This window comes from Neophocaena asiaeorientalis, unplaced genomic scaffold (assembly GCF_003031525.2).
Source record: "Neophocaena asiaeorientalis asiaeorientalis breed wild unplaced genomic scaffold, Neophocaena_asiaeorientalis_V1.1 scaffold915, whole genome shotgun sequence".
NCBI classification, from domain to species: domain Eukaryota; kingdom Metazoa; phylum Chordata; class Mammalia; order Artiodactyla; family Phocoenidae; genus Neophocaena; species Neophocaena asiaeorientalis.
This window is the reverse complement of record NW_020172448.1, coordinates 608,681-617,237: the sequence shown is the minus strand read 5'-3', so window position 1 is coordinate 617,237 and position 8,557 is coordinate 608,681. Positions and strand designations below refer to the sequence as shown.

Sequence of the window (8,557 nt, the reverse complement as noted above, 5' to 3'; positions counted from 1 at the left end):
TTCCTGTCACAGCTCCAGGATTTGCTAGGTGTGGGCCCCACCTCAGAAAGCTTGCTTAACCTCTGAGCCTGTTTTTTTCAATTGTAAAATAGGATCAGTAGGCATATCTTCCTCCCAGGGTTGTTGTAAAGATTAAATCTGTTAATACACATAAAAGGCTTAAAATAGTTTCAAGTACTTAGTAATGACTCAAAAAAAAAAAATGGTGTGTAGGGGTGTTCAATCGTGCTTCACGCTGGACATATAGTAAGTATTAAACAGACCGTTTTTGACCAGATGAGTAAAATATATCTGGAGACAATCATATAGGACTATCTTTGTCTCTGACTTTTATGGTCAGTTTCTATGCTTGGCAACAGAACTGTCAAAGAACTCTTTTCATAGTTACTTTTAGTTGGAATAATTAGCCACATAACACTGCAATTGAAGAGACATACACTTTCAAGTCATTTCCAGTCACACCACAAGATACAGAAATCATGACTGATTAACCAAGAGCTACGCTTTGTTTGGTCCAGTAACAACCCTGCCCCGGGCACATCGGCACAGTCTTCCAGGACTCTGAATGATCAGCAAGGAACCAAATGGCTGGTAATTTCTAATTTATAAACACTGCTTGACGTAAGCAGTGGGCATTCTGCCACACTGCAATGGCCTGAAATGGCCCAACCACTTTTCAGTGCACTAAAAGCAATTTCAAGGGACTTAATGACTCTTTCCCCACCTCTCTGTTGGGGTCCACAGACACCATTGGATGGAGATGCCTTTGAGTGGCCTCAGGATAAAGAGTTCAGGTTACCACTTCACGGGGTTTCCAGCTGAACAATGAGTATATTGTGAAGGTCCCAGCTCTCAAAGTAATCAAAGTATAAAGAGGGAAATAATACAATTAAACCTTTAAGATGTGTACATTTCTCTTTGGTTTTTCAAAACTGATCTCCACTTGACAAGAATTTTTTTGGCAAAGAAGTCAGAAATTAGCATTCTTTGGTACACATTGAGATCTTGACTAAAATGAGTCTCTGGGTACAAAGATGAAAACAAAGAGAAGCAACTAGTACTACTAGGGGAGGGGGCTGGAATCCTGTTAATAAACAAAGTGTTCCAGTAAGACAGATAAAAAACTAGCTTAAGTTAAACACAATTTTTATTGTTCAAAACAGGGAAAACTTTCCTTTTGCTGATAGCATGGGAAGACTATACATGAGTAATGGAAAGAACTGAGATCATTCCTGGTGGTAAAAGAATGTTCTCTGGTTGCTGTGACCCCCTAGAAGTATCACCCCTGGAATCACCTCTGCAGTTCCATTCTGTTCTCAGGGGCTTATGCATGATCTGTATTCTCTCTCACTTTCAGTTTACTTGGCAGATACAGTCACGTCCTTGACCCCTGTTAAATAAGCCTGGTGAGATGCTCCTCTACCTGTCAGATGCCTTCTCTCTGGCTACTCCAAAGTCATTTCTCATCTCCTGTCATCATCCCTTTTTGTGGCAGCCATCCTCCCTCTGTGACCTGAGCCCAGGTTGCTACACTCAGATGAGCCATCCTTGGACCTTGCCAGGGTCTCGTGCTGTGGCCATATGATACTGGTTGTGATTTCTCCACACCTGGTTTTCAGTGCATGGGCAGAAATCATTACCCTTTCTCTAGAACTTTACCTCCTCTTCTCTCTTCTCCATTACCTTAGACCAAGCCAGATTAGAAACACCATGCATGTGCTATAGCCTCTTCCTGCTTCTCTGGTGGATGAATTATTGGAGATTCAGGGCACCTGAAACCTTGTCTGGGTCTGGAAGGGCATTGAATGAAAGGCAGACACCCAGACATCCCTTAGCAACTCTGAATGCCATTAGACTGGTGTCCTTCCTCCAGCAAGGTGCCTTCGATCAAGGACTCATCATCATTTGTCTAGACAAGATCCTGATGTGTTTAATGAAGCTAGTCTTACAAGAACCTCAGGCCAAGCAAGAGCACCACCCCAGGACCAACCTTAAAAAATGTGTGCTCAAGAACCCAAATGGAGTTTCTGGGCCATGTTTTTTTCTGGGCAGTATGATGGTATGATACAGAACTACGTACTGGTGGAATGTCCCTGAAGATGATTAGAGATACGCAGTAATTTATAGGGTCCACTGCTGATTACCATTGACTTGTTCTCCACTTTTTCACATTTATGGTAGAAACAACTTCTCTGGGAAAGGAAAGAATTTGCCTGGTTCTTCACATCTGTAATTTTCTGACATTTAAAGTCTGGATTAACATTTACTGTGTTCCTGATCTACTCTACCCTATGTAAATAGACACCAAGACCTCTGACTTTGAAGGAAGTAGGAAATTCCCAGCATTGACGTCTTAAGGAAATGACACTGACCAAAGTCAATCACCTAACTCTGGAGAAAACCTTTCAATGATAAGACCTCCTTTGGTCACCTAGACTGCCACCTCTTGGAAGAGTTCAAAACAGACTTATAAACTCAGGTTTCAAGGGATCAGGTCAATGGTTTGGTGTATTTCACCACCCCATCAGATAAATTAGAAGCACCCAACAAAGAAAATATCATGTCTATCAAGGTGGACTATTCAGGACATTGGGATTACTCCAATTCCAGAAATTTTGTGTCCCTACAACTTCTAGCTATGCTGAATGAAATGACTCAGTAAAAACAACTGATAATTAGGGTTTTTAAATGAAACTGATCACTCAACATGGTTCAGAGATCATAGAATGCAACTATGACCATCAGACTCCTCTCAGATATTTGGCTATCACCCTTAGGCTTTCCTACTTGACCTGCTACGCTCAGCTCTTTAATCTTCCAGTACTTTTCATCCCCCAAATCCTGGCTTTAAGGTCTCTTGCTATTTTAGCACTCCATTGGAACTTCTTTAATGATTTTTCTTTTAACATCAAGCTCTTGCTAAATTCTTGGGATTTCAGCAGGGATATTTCTCTGCAACTTTTGGCTTCACAGGGCACCAACTTTCACTCCCACACTGCCATCATGGCCAAGTCAGCTCCCGTAAGCTCCTGTTTTCTTGTTAGAAGAGGATGATTATACATTGACTGCCTAAAGAGGCATTGCAATATAAAATATCTTAATTTTTAAACTTTTTGCTCTACCTATATCGCCCCCCCCTTCCTACTCAAGTACAATGCTGTAAGCTAACCTCAATTCATTTTTTGGAAACTTCATTCAGATGTCCTATTACAGTCTTTTGTCTGTACATCCACAGGCATGTCCTCATGCTGTTGACCCTGAATTAAGCAAGCCATTGATACACACAAACATGCTCACAAAAAACATCACTCTGTCTTTTAGCCCTAATTCCTGCTTGCAACTGTATTGCCTTTGCTGTATCTTGATGATAGGATTCTTGGCCACCATTTTTCCTTGGGTTCAGTTAATTAAGTCACTACTTCCAATCTCTGCCATTTTCTCTCTACTGACCACCCAGCCATCTTTACACAGCACTGAATTCTGAAACAATCCTAAGAGCTAACACTGAAAAAGAAGTGTATGCTCTGAAGAACAGAACCAGGACAGGTAAGGCAAAGTTACAGTGAGAGAAATGGTATCTTAATAAAAGGAAAATCTAGCTATGTGGGGTATCTTGCAATGAGCTGGCTGCCACAGAAGTAATGAACTGAACACGAGTAAATATATTTAAGTCAAGGAGGAATGATTAACACAATAAGACATTCTTTGGAAAGAGATAAATGAGAGAGCACCAAAGAGTCTTTCTACCTTTAATATTATATAAGAACAAGATATTAAATACAGTTAAATACTTAAGTGTAACTGGACATTAAACTCAGTTTTGTATGAAGCACCAAAGGCTGAGAGTAAACATACCCAAGTGAGGTGAGGGGGACAGACTCCCCTGAAGAGGACATGCTAAGTGTATGAAACTGATTCTGCCAGCATAGGGAATTGCCATAGCAGCCAGGAAAAGAGAATTGTTGAAGAGGAAGGGGTAATCAGAGTGTCCTGCTCCACCTTCTCAAGCCAAGTCTGAGCTTGGAGTGAATAGCTTGATTTGTATTCCTGGAACTGGAGGGAGGCATAGGAATAAGGAATGAGGCCAGATACAAACTTAAAAAATTTAAAGGCAACAGGAGTAACTAAAGCTGCCCACTGGGAGACAGAGAAAGGGGGGGTCCTGGGAAGGAGGTGGGACTTTCCCCAATAGGCTCAGTTTCCCCATGGGGCATATGGAGTTGGCCTTGAGCCATTCTGAAGGAATCTTAACCAAGAGGGCTGCTTAAAGAGCAACAAGACCCTAAAAAAGAGAATCTATGTGTGATGAAGTGCTATGGTTCCAGGGACTGAGAGAGGGAATGGGAAGCTGACAGTTGAATGAAGCATCCAATTATCCATTAATAGCCAAGGAATACACTCCGCCATAAGTGGAGGCCCTTTGTGTGTTTGAGGACATATGGAATAGATTGCCTGGACTGATAGAGAGTTTAGGGAACTATCATTGGAGCTTTATATTAGGACCACACGTTGAAGGGCCCTAACTGCCCACCTAAATCCTACAGTACAAACGAGTAAGTGGAATTCAGCATCGTTATTGGACTGAGTAAGGTCATGATGTTAAATAATTGGGAAATATATTCTTCCATGGGCCCACTCATTTCCCTATTATGGACCAGATTTTCCCCAAATCAAACTGAACCAATTTCTATTGAGGTCTACTCTTTCATATTCTTTCCTTTATCCTTATACTCAGCTTTCTCCCTTCTAAATTTTTTCTTTGTTCGTTCATATACAATGAAGTCATATTTAATATTGTCTTCACTGTTCCATGCTAGTGTTACTTTGCCTGCTAAAATCACACCTACTTTCTACTATTATTATCAATTTTATCAGACATTCCTTATTCCATCTCTCATTCACCAAACCCAAACTTTCTATCTGATGTTTTCCTCACTTTCTTAGACCTGTATCTCCTTATATCATCAAATCACTTTCCTTGAGACTTTGCAAACTCAACTCAAAACTGCAGATTCTGCAGAATCCTTTAGGGCATTCTCCTAAAGGAAAAATCCTAAATTAAAATGATTGAAAATTATATTCATCCCCCAAAATTTCACTGTGACCCACATCACTCCCACCTTCTATTTTATTCTTACGTAGCCTGGGGTCTTCTTTGAACCAGGGCTGTGTTTTTAAGGAGATGTAGAGTTTACCCAAGTAAATGTCTCACTATTTAAAATTGCTAATGATAACAGTACTTAATTAGATTAAATGCTTTTGGCAACTTTCTAGCTCTGAAAGTGTTTCCTAACAATAACTATTGATGATACTAATTGATAAGCATGAAAAGCATGAGTGACTTCTATATCTGTAAAACTATTTTTCAGTACCCATTACTATGGTCTCTTGAGACTACTTTGCATACTTTCATTTGTTTACTTGATGCTAAATGCTGGAACTGCTTTTGTGGGACACATATAAGGAAAGTGTCTCTGGTCTCTGAAGTCTTTCCTGCTTCATCAAAATTCATTAGAGAAGAAAAGTGACTATTCTGGCAAATATCCATAGTATTTCACTGCAGTGTTTGCATTTTATTAAACTAACTCATTTAAAATTAAAACTCATATTTTATACAGTACTATTTGTTTCCTTTATTTTACATAGTGGCACTACTCAAGTGTAGTTTTAAAATAAGCCTATAGAGAAGGGCTTTATTTTTGCTTTTTTTGTTGTAACTGTTGAGGATATATGTATGTATGTGTGTGTGTGTATTTTAAGAATTCCTTTAGGTTTATTCAACTTCTTTCATTTTCTTTTGTTTGTGTAACTTAAAAATCAATAATTATTTTCTTGCTTCATGTTAAATAGTTCAGATAAAATGCAAAAGCAAGAAATTACACCTGATACTTGAAAGTTGCTCTTCCTGACAGCGCTTCATCTTTCTTCATGACCATATTGGCTTTTCTCCCAGCCCATCCGTTGCTTGATGTAAGTGTTATAAATTGCTCTAAAGTTCCATAAAGCATAATAAACATAAATCAATATTTCTTGGTTAAAATCTTAGAAATGCTGATCCAGCCCAGATTAGTTATAGATGTCTTAAACCCATCCTGTCCCTTGGTTATTTTATTTTACCAGAAGCCACTTCTGGGCTCAAGAATGTCTCTCTTTTTGTTTTCCTCTCTGACCTTAGTCACACAGACACTTTCCGTGACACATCAGGACAGATTGTGGGGAAGTTATCATTCAGCAGCCTTAGAAAAGCCCCATTCTTTTTCCTTCTGGCCTCTGATCCTGGCAACTTTGGAAGAGTGACGTGACAGTCTCAGACAAATTCAGACCACAGGCCAGCAATATGTCAAGCTCGTCTGAGGCAAATTCCAGTTTGTCATGGGAAAAAAAAAATGTTCATTTTCTTCTGAGATTCCATGAATTAAGCCAAAGCCCACTTCTTTCCTTCTGGCTTGCAAATGTAGCATCTGATCTAAATGGAACACCTGCAGACTGCTTCATGACAAAACTGACCTGATTGAATTTCCACTCTCCTTGGAATTTTTTAATATGATTATATGCTGTACCCTTGGATATAAAAGCACATCCCACTCCTGGAAATGACAGCTTGCCCCTACAGCCAACTGATGCTATTTATGTGGCATTGTTGTTATTTATTCTCCTCTCAAAGGGAATGATTGAATGGCTTTGTGGTTTCTCCCAAGAAACTGTGGAGCTATATAGTATGAAATCTGCAAGCTCAGGTGATCATCTTTCTTGAGGAGATTTTCACAGGAAGCTCTTTGGAAATTGCAAGAAAATGTTGGTAGGACATTAGACAAAGTGGTTTTATTAGGCTTATTGACTGAAAGCTCACTTTTCATGCAAATTGTGACCCAGTGTGCTTAGAGGACAGACTGTCTTCTCCTCCAGACCTCATCCCCCTCCAGCCAAAAGCAATGCTCTTTCCACCCACTCCCAGGATACCTGAAAGCAGGTATGTGTATCATGGGAATGAGAGTAAGGAGAATTAGATGGACCTTCCACTTGCCCCAGTCTGAAAAACTGCTATTAGCCTTTCATTCCTTTGGATTCTGAAAACTGTTTGATCAATAGAAAAAGAAATATAAATGACCTCTAAATATATAAAAAGATGCCAAACTGGTCTCATAATAAGGGCAATATAAATTAAAAATATACTCAGATATAATTTTTTACTAATGAGATTAGCAATACCAAAATTTAACACATTTTTTTTGGTGACCCTTTGAACGAACAGGAATCCTCTTAGCATTGTTGGTGGGTGCTGTCCTGATGGAGGAGAATTAGGAAGAGCTATCAAACTTATAAGTGCAATTACCCTTTGGTTTTAGCAATCCCAATCTTGGGAACTGATCCTTCAGTAAAAATTGCACATATGAATGAAAAATATATACAGTTATACATTGAAAAACTCTAAATATCACGACTTCAAAACAACTCAAGTTCCATCAATAAGGGACTGGTTAAATTAACTATGAGATATTCACCCAATGGAATATTATACAGCAGTATAAGAAAATGGGGAAGCTCATTATATACTGATATGGAAGTATCTCTAGGTTGTATCTTTTTTTTTAACATCTTTATTAGAGTATAATTGCTTTACAATGGTGTGTCAATTTCTGCTTTATAACAAAAAAAATATATGAACGCTTCACGAATTTGCATGTCATCCTTGCGCAGGGGCCATGCTAATCTTCTCTGTATCGTTCCAATTTTAGTATATGTGCTGCCCAAGTGTGCACTAGGTTGTATCTTTAAATGGATAAATGAAGACACAGAGCAGTTCATATATAGCAATATATGTTTATATGGAAAAAGGGAATAAGAATTCATCTTTATTCTTGCTTCGTATTTGCATAAAGATATACTGAAAGGATACTTAAGAAATTAATAACAGTGGTTACCTGCGGAAAGGAACAAGATGGATGGGGTCAGGGAAAGGAATAAGAATTATCAGTGTTTACTGCTTTTATTTTTGAACCATGTGTAACCTACTAAATTTTTTTAGAGACAGTATATTTATGTATTTAAGTATTTATTTTGTAAAGCATTTTTTATTGTGGTAAAATATATACAGCTTAAAATCTGCCACTTTCACTATTTTTAAGCATACAATTCAGTGGCATTAATTACATTCACAATATTGTACAACCCTCAGTATTGTCAACTTCCAGAACATTTTCATCACCCCAAACAGAAACTCTTAACAATTAAGCAGTAACTTTCCATTCTCCCTTCCCCCAGCCTCTAGTTACCTCAAGTCTTCTTTCCGTCTCTATGACTTTGCCTATTCTAGAAATTTCATATCAGTGGAATCATATAATATTTGTCTTTTTGTGTCCAGTTTATTTCACTTAGCATGATGTCTTCAAGGTTTATGCATGTTGTACCATGTATCAGAACTTCATTTCTTTTTATGACTGAATAATATTCCACTATATGCATAAAACACATTTTCTTATCCATTCATCTGTTGATGGACACTAAGGTTGTTTCTTCCGTTTGTCTATTATGATTAATGCTGTAATGAACATTAGAG

At 38.4% G+C, this 8,557-nt stretch overlaps 1 non-coding gene across 1 annotated transcript; it reads right to left on the bottom strand.

Moving 5' to 3' along the window:
• Window positions 1–7,653: 7,653 nt before the first annotated feature.
• Window positions 7,654–7,760, bottom strand: LOC112394560 (U6 spliceosomal RNA). The gene has a single exon (XR_003002177.1). It is a non-coding gene; the product is annotated as a U6 spliceosomal RNA (small nuclear RNA).
• Window positions 7,761–8,557: the final 797 nt, after the last annotated feature.